Raw genomic sequence first — 12,302 nt, 5'->3', positions numbered from 1 at the left:
AGTTGTCATGCCAAGTGGCGTGACGGGGCCACAGCAGCACCTCGATATGAATAAACCACAGGAGACACATTCGAGGAAGAAATGTCTGTCCTGGCTGTTTTCTGAAAATCTTCCACTGACACCTTCTGGGAAGATCAAGAAAACACCAGCATCACATTTTCCAGAAAGAGTGACCGTGGAAGGAAAGAATCCCAGAAGAGTCACATCCTGGATATGAAGAAGTGTTAGAAATTTCTCAGCCAATTCATAGCACTTATTTTTGTATGGACATACGAGAGGGATATATGGTTTGTCTGATCTGTGTTTAAGTAAGTCTAAGATTTTTCAATTAAATTAAAATTCTAGAAAAGCAATACATCCTAGTTTAATTGACAGCTGTTTTCCCATCTTACTGGTGAATGAAACAGTGATATGTCTTGTTACTGATGATGACTTAGATGAGAAGAACAACTAGATAAAACAATTTTGTGATAGCTAATGATCAAAGAAAACCTCTTGGAGAAGGTAGGATTTAAGTCAAGCCTTGTAGAAGAGTAAGATTCAAATTGGAGGAGGTCAGGCATAACATGCGGAAAATATCACGAACACAGCATAGAGGTTGGGATTCAAAAGAGAGCCTGTCTTGTGCTACAGTTGTGAGGAAACATGACAGATTTCTCTCTGACAGGTATGTGGAGGCTGAACCACGGATGTCAACCTCAGGTAGCTGGCCCTAGCAGGCATTACGGAGTCACTGAAGAGTATGTTGGTTAAAGTCTTATTTAGGAAGATTATGCTAGAATTGTATGCAGGAAGGACCGGGATGGCAAAAGACTGAAGTCAGTACCTGGGCATGAGGAAATAAAGGATTCGAAGCAGGGGGTCACCCAAGCTACTCAAAAAGCTAACAAACAAGCTAAATAAAAAGAGGTAAGTTCTCTTGTCCCAGCCTCAATTTTGTTACCTTTAAGCTATTTCTATATAGAAATCCTGGTTGAAGAAAGAATGGGAAAAACCAGACAAATGGAACTTGACAGTCAGTAATGGAGGAAAGAAGACCCAGATGTCAAAGATGGGTTCCATTTTGTCAAGCTCGGGTAAAGGAAGAATCATACTAACTCAAACAGGAATGGAGGAATCTAGAGAAAGAACATTTTGGAGACTAGATGACTAAAGAAATGTAAACAAAGCTCCCATTCTTTGCTTTTCCTATGGGTCTTTTCATCTTGAAAACATGAAATCTGAATCTGCAAGACCAAAACATCCAATACTTTTTTCTTACTTCTATCATAATTTTAAAAATCACAATAGAAGAAAAAAACTCTTAATAAAAAGGAACTAAAAATATATTCATTCAATAATCATTTGAGCTGCCCCCCTCAAAGAGAAATGATCTTCATTAGAAGTGGTGTGGGTTGTTGGGTTTGCCTCCATTTCCATGCATTGAAATTGTACAGCAAAAGCTAAGAAAGATGCATAGGTTTTCTGAAAGCCTCATCTGCCAAAGTTCAAAAAACAGGAAGGGGCAAAGGCAGGAAAAATCCCAGAGGAGGATTTAGAAAGCCGATCCATTTAGAGTCAAGCATAGCCGAGTCATGCTAAATGGAACATCCAAGTTCTACAGGCAGAGCCTGGAGGAGGAGGGAGGCTCTGTGGTAAATGCACCTTCCAGATGTGGTTCCGTACAGAGCCTCTCAAGGAGAAAGTGTGAGAATTAGGAACTTCGGGCACCAGAGGAAGGGTATGCCAAAGGAAAGAGAATCTCAGGAACTTCCTTCTGCCTTTTCCAGCCTTTTCCTCGGTGACATTTCCACTTAGCTCCATAGAAGTAGCGTCATCCTGGTTTGGGAAGCCACACTTCTGATCCTGACTCCCACATGCTCGTTGGTTGGATGACACTGACAAACCACCAGCCACACCAGCCACCGCTTCCCATGAACAACATGAGGTAGGTGGCCAGATGATCTTGCAGGCACCATCTAGCTCCAAACAAAATGCATGTCCTAAGTGAGGGATCTCTGCCACTTGGACATCACACATAGAGCATGCTTAAAGTTACCAGAATGTTATCTTAATAAGAATTATTCATGAACAATCTTATAACAATCTCATACAAAACCCTGGAAAAACTCTGATATCACTGGAATGATCTGAAATGAGTTTGATCACTTTACCATGGCAGTGCTAGGACATCTTTGATAATACTGTTTTCCCCATAGGAATTTTTTCCCATTCTAGATGCCCATAGCTTGAACAAATGATGTTCCCTGGACCATGATACTTATTCTTTGTGTAGAAATGCTGCAGAATTTTAAAAAATTCTTCTCCCAAATCTAAACCTAAGGCTCAGGAACTCTGAATGGATATATGGAAATCAAGTTTTAGGCGTATATCATAGAGTTCCTTATAGTAAGTCCTTCTAGCATTGGGGTTTTGGGTTGGATGCTCAGCATGGTTATAATTTTTCATATTGAGCCTTTCCAGACCATATTGCCTAGCTTAGTTACACCGGTCAGTCCTTGTTTAGTACCAAAATTTCAGTATCATATCACATACAACTGAGAAAAATAACGCTTCTTTAATCAGACTCTGTTTATAGTTAAAATCTAGATGATAATCAACAGCTTGGGAATGATCCTACGCCAATTACTTGTTCTTCCAGAAATTCAAGGTCCAAGCAAATATAAGACCAGTATTAATTAAAGAGATACGAAGAGAACGCTTACTAATGTGATAATTCTTGCTTTACGAAAGCAGTAGACGCAAATGGTATTTACTGTTATGTTACCTTCTAGTTGCCATCATTCCACCTGGGCACCCGAAGGCACGAAAGCATGATCAGTTTTCCAAATATAAAACAACAAAACCTCCAACTTAGGGTCCCTCTTTTTTAGTTCTGATTCATTTACCAGGTATTTATTTATGAGAAAACTATATTTCATGACATAAGTCACCGCCCATAGCAAGATCTGGTCTCTGGCATCAAAGACGTCTAGAAGCAATAAATAATACTGAGAAATTCCTCCACTCACATCCACCTGTTCTTGCTGATTCCCAACAGACACAGACAATTCTGCAGGAGCTCATGACTACGGCTGCAGCAGTGAGGCTCAGGGGCCCAGGTCTCACTGGGGGGTCATTCTGAGGGCATCTCCTATTTGTGCTTATTTTGGTTCAACAGGGAAAGAGAATGTAGAGAGTTAGGTTCACCCGCAAACATAAAAAAAACTCACTTAATACTGCACTCAGTTCCTCTTTCTCTCTTGTGCCAAAATATTGTAACGTGATAACCTCAAAATCTTGTTCCTTTTCTACAGAAATATTTAAAGAGAAAAGTGAATCAAATATCATTCAACGTAAAATCAAGTCCTGATATTAGAAAGTATTAATTGATTCACTCAAAAGGCATTTTCTAAAAGCAACGAAGAATAGCCCTAACCCAGAGCCTCAACCATCCTCCCTTCGGAAGCATGTTGGTAACTGCCATGGAGAGGAACTTCCCAACTTGTGATAGCTTGACTTTGCAAACCCATTTACCATGATTTTATCATAAATATAAACCCATGAAAATAACCAAGACATATTTATAAATATGCTAACCAATGGTTAGCACTCACGACCACGCCAAGGAGTCTAGCAGTAAAAATGAGATGTACGGACTTGTAAGACCAAAAAACTTTGACTTCAAGAATGTGATCAGATACAGAAAATCCATGCAAACGGTCATTCCTGGAAAGAATGTTTTGCCCGTCTTTGAAAAGCTCAAGGATAAACTTGGGGAGACATCAAAGGAAGGTTTTCCAGCCAGAGCCAAGAATGATTTGATCACCTTGGGAAGAGAGCATTTGGCAGATCGAAGTTCTGCGGGGAAAGTCAGATGCTTTGCTTCCGATCACCCCTGACCACCACTGCAAGGACAGATCTGTCTTGTTGTAACTGTATTTCTGGGTCCTCACACATTCATTGAAGGAAGAACAGTCCGTTTAGAACATCACCCAGGAGCTAATTAGGCCTTTATACCCCAAAACAACCCACAGTTACAAATGAGTTACTCCGCTATCAACAAAGCAAAATTTATATTGCCAAGGAAAACGAAAATAACCCAACGTATTCACCTGTTACTTTTTTTTACACCTCGTCTTTCTTAAAGACCATAACATAATTTATAATAAAGACCATTACTACCCATAGATTTCACAAGGCAAATTTCAAACACCGGTGTTTCTTTCCATAGCAAAAATGCTAAAATATCATTTCAGAGAGCAAACATAGAGTCTATTACTGCACATGTATAGAATAAATTCATTTTTATTGCTAACAAAACTAAATTATATAAACACTCGGCATACCAAATGTTCTTTCAAAGCTTCTGTAAAGATGAGTTTCAATGCTTACTTCTTACCAAAACAAGCACAACTTCCCTGACAGCAGAGATGTAAGGACCCAATTAATGTTAACGTATAATACATTTCCTATCGTAAGTACACTTAACAATGCTTCATAATGCAATATCTAGTTTTTGTTTCTTAAAGAACTGCCAGCTTCCTGATTTTCTATTATTAACTCTTCCACTAAAAACTGTCAATGTTGGGCTTTGTATTCAAAGGTAGCCCCTAGGTACTTTCAAGTCTCCAAATGAACTGGTTCAGTTAATTATTTAAATCAATTTCCATTGATTGAAATGAATTCGATTATCATGGGTATATAAATATACCAGGTATGAAAACACAAAGGCCAGGATAAAGCAAGATTTTTGAAAATATAGCCCTTACCTGGGGATTTACTTTTGACATGAAATTAATCTGAACAATTACTTTCTTGGGATTATTTTAACTTTCAAATATTATACCATCAAAAATGTGGGAAAGGTCCTGTTTAAAAAAAGAACCAAAGGTAACAAAGAAAGACCCAAAGGATCAAATCTGGTGGCATAATTCCTTTTCTAGGCGTTAAGGAAATTAAGTCCATATTTTAGGTGTGATTTAAGAAGAAGTGTGCCATATTTTAAGGAAATATTTTAGTATAGCTCGTTAATTTCATCAAAGTCAACCACTATTATATTTATTTGGCCTCTCTGATATGCACAGCACAATGTTATTCAACTATAAGATACGAAGAGTTTATAATCTAGCAAAAGAGATAAAACCATAATTAGCCAACAACAAAGTACTAAATTGTAAGAACTGATCAAGGCATGTAAGAATCCAGGCGGCTATATAAAGCTCATGAGCCAATGTATGTAAAATATACCTTTAATATGCAATGAGATTTAAAACTTAAGAAAATACTTTGCATAAAACTCAGTTTTGAAATTAGTTTAAATCACTTTTAAAAAGGTAGGAACAACAGCACACAAAAAAATTAAAGGAAAAATTAAAAAGCTACATAAAGTCTGTACTATTTTCCTTTCCTAACCTAAGAAAATAAGGGGAACTATGTTCCTGAGGGAAGTGCCCTGAAAGTGAACTACAGCAGGCCAGGAAAAAAAATGCTTCCTTTCTGCTTTTTCACTTTTTTCCTTCCCCTTTCCCAAAGCAAAGGATGAACATTTGAATCTCCTGCAGTGGAAAATTCTAGAACAGTGTCTCCCTGTTCCCGGCGAACCACCCCGCAGCACTGTATCACTGCTCCTTCCTGAGCGAGTGGGGCCACCCCACTTTCTACATCCTGGTCTCCCTCATTCTCCCAGAACCTCCCCATGGGCTTCAGTCTCCCTCCTTCCTTATGGGGAAGCCTAAAGGAAAATCATCTCTCACCCAAATCTCACACATTCTCCTTCACATCCTCACCTGTCTCCTTGCCATTCAGAACATCATTTTGAAACAAATGAGGATCAAACCATCAACCCTGAGGCTAAGGCAGAGGTTGAGGCTAAGGCAGAGGGAGGAAGCCCAGCAGGCCAAACTATGGAAGGAAGAAAACACAAGTGCCCCATTGCTTATCACATAATAATAACAAATGGAGAAAAACAAAAGTTGAAGGTGTTAATTCATTGAGTGATCCAGACCGGTAGGAGAAAATCTATTGCTTTTCTAATCCAGGAAATACACGAAGCTGAAAACAGCAGTCTCTTAAGAGAAAATGTTAAGGTAATTACCAGGAAAAGAACGATAGCTGAAGGCAATTTTTCTCCAAATTGTTATCCCCATTTGGGAATTACATTTCTCTCTCTCTCTCTCTTTTTAAAGAAAATTAATGAAATGGAAAACATTTTTAAATCACAGCAGTTTGTTCTGTGGAAAGTTTTCCAAATGGTAAGCGTTTGCCTTAGAGTTCATCTTTCCCGAATTAGTTCTATCCAACTCTTGTACAGATTAAATCTTGTGAACCTCAGTTCGAAACTCTTATTTAAATATTAAAATTTTATTCTAATATATAGGGAAAGGCGAGACCTAAATTTATCCTAATATATAGGGGAAGAGAGGTCCTTGCCAGTAGCATGCAACATTGAAGAAAAAGCCTCAAGCCACCTCCTGCCCTTCCCTAGGAACACCCGCTGGTCGTCCGCTCCTGCCAATGGGAGTCCAAGTGTCTCAGAACACACTCCCCGCCTGTGCAGGCCAAGGTCCCATGCATGTGGCAAGGATCCGCTCCCATGTCCCTTCCTCTGTGAAGTTCCTCCAGAGTCTCAGGAATCCCTTCTCTGAAATTCTATCACTCATTCCTTAAATCTAAGCATTTTCATCCTGAAAAGTTAGGTTTTAGAAACACCACTTGTAGTAGGATTTTTTTTTCAAACAAGAGCTTTGAATAATGTGATTAGCACAGCATCTGACACATAATAGGTATTTATTAAATCTATATATCAAGGGATCATTTTTTAAATCACTTATTCTGTAATAAACCAAAATGATATTTTTTGTTAAGGAATATCTCTGTTTTTTAATCCTCTTGAAGGTTTCCTTTTGCACGCCACTTTTGTTCTCATTTTTGTTGTTGGTTTTCTCTTTTAATTTGTTGGTAACAGGCAGTGATCATGATGTCTGGGGTGTGCAGTACAAGGAATTATTGATGAGTGTGAAAGGCAGATTTCCCATACGTGTCACTCTGTCTGGTCCATGCCATTAGCTGAATAGAGGGCATACACTTGCTTCTCCTGCATTTCCATTTTCCTCTATTAGCCGAGACTGAAGCATGAGGGATACACCGTGATCAACTTTCACATTTTTTCTTGCATTGGAATATACAAGCCAGTGCTCTTCTTCACTGTCATTTTACTGAGTGATTATCAAATGGGCTAGAATCGCAAACTGGAATTTTGTGAACTGAATTATTCTATGAATGAATTTCGGTCTACGGAGCATCGGCTTACCATTGCTCTGAGGGATCAGAGAAGGTTGTCAAACATTTCCTTACAGGGGACTGTGGTTGCAATATTACGTGTCGTGTGGAATGTCAAGATGGTAAAGCTCGACTATTAATAACGGATCTGCAGACTCATAAAAGGAGCATTGTGCCTGCAATCAACAGGCTTAGGTTTATCTGGCTTTTTTCTTTTCTTTTTAAAAAGAAATCCTCAGAATTCCAGTTACAAGACTTAGAGCACTTCAATCTTATGCCCAATAAAATCTTAACGTTTGGAGGTTAATAAAATGAGATTAATCCAGAGATACTACATGTTGAGTTCTTTTCTTTCCTTTCAAACACAATACGTTAAATGATGCACAGTCCATGCTAAGGAAGAGGGATTCTGGAAACAGCTTCCTACTAATGGAGGTTAGCTGCCATCCAGTGGCTGGAAATATAACTCACTTGCCAGAAGAGTGAAGGAAATGCAAAGTGGACCCATGTCTCAAGACTACAAGACTACCAGTAATTTCCATTTACCGTCTCATGGTTACTAAAAAACAGGATGGGGAAATTGTCGAATGCTTTAATGGGAGAGAAGCCAAAGTCTCCTCTTCTGTAATTCAAAGCCATAAGAAACTTATCTTTACTTGTTTGCCTTTCAAAAATCCCCAATTTAGAAACTTTGCCTATCTATATCATATGAATGAAACTAAATAATGAAATAATTATAAAAGATAAAATAGATCTGACTACGTGAAAGATGGCACACTGGAGAGGCAAAAAATTTTTATATCAATCTCCAAAGAAGAAAAACGTTAAGTATATCCATATAAGTGGTCCCGATATTGATAGTTACATAGCAAATCCACTTTGAATGATTCTGATCATTTCCTGTTATGTAAAATGTAATATTCTCTCACTTAAGCTCCTTAACCTACTCTAATATGAACAATTCTAATACAAAGATTTTTAAATAGTTTTTGATTATTTTATTATAAAAATAGTGTACATTTATTCTGGAAAATATAAGAAAGTAAAAATAAATATCAACAAAATCTGAGCACTATTAGCATATATTCTGCCAATCTGCTTTCTGTGAGAAATGTCCTGGCTCTCCCATCTCCCATTTTCTGAAAAAAATAAATTTAAAAAATATGTATATATACACATATATTCACACATACATACATATACCTCTTTTAGTTTATAAAATATCATAAAAACTTTTTCCTATTACTCAATAGTCTTCAAAATATGATTTAATAGTTATATATCATATTGATCAGATAGACCTTTATTTAGCCAATACTTTCTTAACTTTTAGATTGGATCCAATTTTTCACTCTTATAAATACTATAAAGAATATCTCTGTATACAAATCCTTGTATAGATCTCTGCTTATTTCAATAAATTATTAGAAAAAATATTCCCTAAAAATTATACACTTTGCTTCCCATGACAAGTGTACTTATTTTACCTTTCCCTACATGTTAGATGCGAAATGATAAGTCACTGTAATGCCATTGCTAGTATAACTTGCAAATCTTTAGCAATAATGAGGCTGAACATTTTTTAAATACTTATTGGACATTTGGTGGGGGGAGGGGGTATGTACATGTTCTTATTCCTTCCTATTTTTCTCCCGGTGATTTTCTTTCTCTTTCTGTTCGTTTGTAGTTGCTCTAAGACTGGATAAAGATACAGCACACATGCAGAAAATGAATAGATGTTTCAATATTACTATCAAAGACTGAAAAAAAAAAGGCAAATTGTTTTCAGTAATCATATTGTTGGTAATAATGGGATTATTATTTTTAATATGTAATGAATAATGTATGTCCCACCATATAGTAGGATAAAGCAAATAAGTAAGTTGGCTAATATTGGGAACCAGAATTTTCAGTATAAAATAAAAGAGATACAAACATAAAAATCAAATAAGTAAAAGTTGGTTAATTTTGAATTGAAAATATCATCATGAACTCATGAAGTATTTTTCTCTTTTAAAAAGTCTGGGGCGCCTGGCTGGCGCCTGATCTCAGGACTGTGAGCTCAAGCCCCCCATTGAATATAGAGATTACTTAAAAATTAAATATTTTTTTAAAGTCTATTTTCCTTGCTCTAATAGGAAGCACAATACACAATGATCAGCTCAGTAGCAGTGAACACCCCTAGCACCCAGATTATAGTCTCTAAATACATCTTGCCCATGAAATAGAACCAGAACTCCCTACAGAAGTCACTAATTCCTAGAGTAGGGCAGGAAATGCACAAGACGGGCATGATGTATCTCTGTCTCAGAAGGCAAAGACAAGTGGGGTCAGATCAAAGGACACAGGAGCCAACCTGAAGTGACTCCCATGGACCAAAGAGGAAATGTAAGCAATAAAAACAAAATGACTGCAATATATTTCAACAGAAAATATATAAGATCCATGATTGCATGCTGATACTTAAAAAACAAAGACAAAAACCATTTTGGTCACTTCTGGAGGTTGCAATGACACCAATCTACTTTGCAAACTGATAAAGGGAAAAAAATCATTGTTCCTGCTTTTCCAGAACAAACTGCATTTCATGGCAAACAGTTTATCACAGTTGTTTTTAGAGAAGAATTCTAGTTTTTTTCATTTTTTGGGGTTTTTTTAAGTAGGCTCCATGCCCAGCATGGAGCCCAGCGTGGCCTCATTGGGGTGCTTGGGTTCCAGGCACCCCTGAAGAGATCTTGTTTAATCCTTATGACAATTTGTTACTGAAAACAATTTAGTACTTCTTTGCAGTTTATTTTGCTTTTCAGTCAGTCTTTAGGATATATCTTAGTTATGCACAAAAACTTTACTGCATTTTGAGTTGCTTAAAAAAATTCTTCTGTTTATGGTTAAAGCCACTAATTTGAGACATATTTAGGGGCACTTCTTTTTCAATTTATTTCCCATTTTTAGGAATTGCTCTTTTTAAAAAATTGATACTATTTTTTTCATGTTCAAACAAAAAGGGCATGGAGGGACACCTGGGTGGCTCAGTCGGTTGAGTGGCTGATTTCGGCTCAGGTCATGATCCCAGGGTGGTGAGATGGAGCCCCCCGTTGGGCTCTGTGCAGGGGAAGTGGAGTCTGCTTAAGATTCTCGTTCTCCCTTACCATCTGCCCCTCCCCCACCACCTCCCACCCCTGCTGGTGTGTGCATCCTCTCTCTCTAAAAAGGGGGGGGGCATGGAATGAGTACTAAAGATATTGAAAACTTATTATTGGATGGGTATAATACTGTAAATATGTTTTTTAAGTCTTTATTTACTAAAGCTTCATACTCCACTCCCCGGCAGCCCGGTGCTAGGGTTGGGAGCTAAAGTGAGAGTCAGCGCCTTCGGGTACCTGGGCCATGGTGGTGGCCCTAGGAGCAGGGGAGGGGCAACCCCATTAGGCTACAGATGAAAGGCTGGGGTTGACGGGCCCTGCTTCTAGGGGCCCTGCTGAGAGTGGCCAAGGCTCAGAGGAGCCAGGATCTACACTGTGGAGGTTGCAGGTCCCTGAACTAAACTGGGAAACTGCCCAGGTGGATCCCAAGAAGACCATTCAGATGGGCTCTTTCCAAATCAATCCAGATGGTCACCAGTCAGTGGTAGAGGTGACTTATGCTCACACAGAGGCCCACCTCACAGAGCAACTGGAGGAGGTATGTGACCAGATGAAGGAGCATGGGGATCAGACTGACCCTCCCACTCACCGCAAGAACTACAACTGTGTAGGGGGCCGCAATGGAGAATCCAATGAACTGGACCTACAGGCCATCTGGACTGATTCAGACATCAGGGGCACTCCCAAATTTGCATGGGAGAACATTGTGGAGGAACAGGAGAATGAACTCACCGAATTCTCTTCCCAAGAGGCTAACAGTATGAACAACAAATTTTGTCATAGGCGAACAGATCTATAGAACCATGCCCTGTATGTATCGCTCCATGAGCTAGGAACCGCTGGAGTGGCCCACACTGACAGGCTTGATGGGTCACCCCCTGGAGGGGAAGACGGTGGCAATGTCTTATTATATTTTTACTGAGAGGAACTGAGAAATTATAAAACCAAAAGTACAATCAATCAATCAATCAATAAAGCTACATACTGATGTATTGGGGTGAAATAATGTGATATTTGGTATTTGCTTTAAATCCTCCAGCCATGGGGCGCCTGGGTGGCTCAGTTGGTTGGGCATCCAACTCTCGATTTCAGCTCAGGTCATGATCTCAGGGTCATGGGATGAAGCCCCATGTCAGGCCCTGCACTCAGCTCAGAGTTGGCTTGACATTCTCTCTCTCCCTCTTTCTCTGCCCCCCTCCTGCTCACACTCTCTAAATAAATAAACAAAATAATTTTTTTTCAAAATTCTCCAGCCACTATAACAATGGAGATGAATAAATAAAACAATTCTCCAAAACCACCAGAGAATGTGGTTAACTGATGAGGTGGGTGACCGGTAACACAGAGGTTTCATTATTCTTCCAATTTTCCATAATAAAAAGCTAAGAATTTTTCAGTGGTTTATAGTGTTTGAAGCTACACACAGTCCAAGTAGGATAAGGCCTGAGAAGAGTGACAGCATGGTGTGAATATTGTGAATTGAGCAGACACCACATTGTCTTGTTGCTCTGGGGCTCCAGGCTTTCTTCTCACTCACTTGGGGAAACCTCCTCCCTTTACACCCCCTCACACCATCTGCTCTAGTAATACCACAATGCCCAAAACACACTGGGGGGTTCCAATCTTGCTATTTTGTGAAAAATGCCCTGCACCTTGTCTGCTTGGTAAGTTCCTATTCTTTGCTTCCAGCTTGCTTAGGACTCACCCACCTCCATAGTAAAGCTTTCCCAAGTGTCACTCCCGGCTCTCCATCACTACCCCCTTCCACCCTCGCACAGAGCACAACACAGTGTAACCATGTGTTCACATGACTCATCTCTTCTACTAGAATGAGCCCTTCAAGTATTTATTTTTGGGGGGATATTAATAATATTTAACAAAACAAAAATTAATATCAGT

The 12,302-nt window shown here is 38.9% G+C and overlaps 1 pseudogene; it reads left to right on the top strand.

Moving 5' to 3' along the window:
* Positions 1-10,548: 10,548 nt before the first annotated feature.
* Positions 10,549-11,419, top strand: LOC103662261 (annotated as a pseudogene).
* The last annotated feature ends 883 nt before the right edge of the window (positions 11,420-12,302 follow it).

Source organism: Ursus maritimus, unplaced genomic scaffold, assembly GCF_017311325.1.
Source record: "Ursus maritimus isolate PB19 unplaced genomic scaffold, ASM1731132v1 scaffold_15, whole genome shotgun sequence".
NCBI lineage: Eukaryota > Metazoa > Chordata > Mammalia > Carnivora > Ursidae > Ursus > Ursus maritimus.
This window is presented reverse-complemented; position numbering and strand designations above follow the sequence as displayed.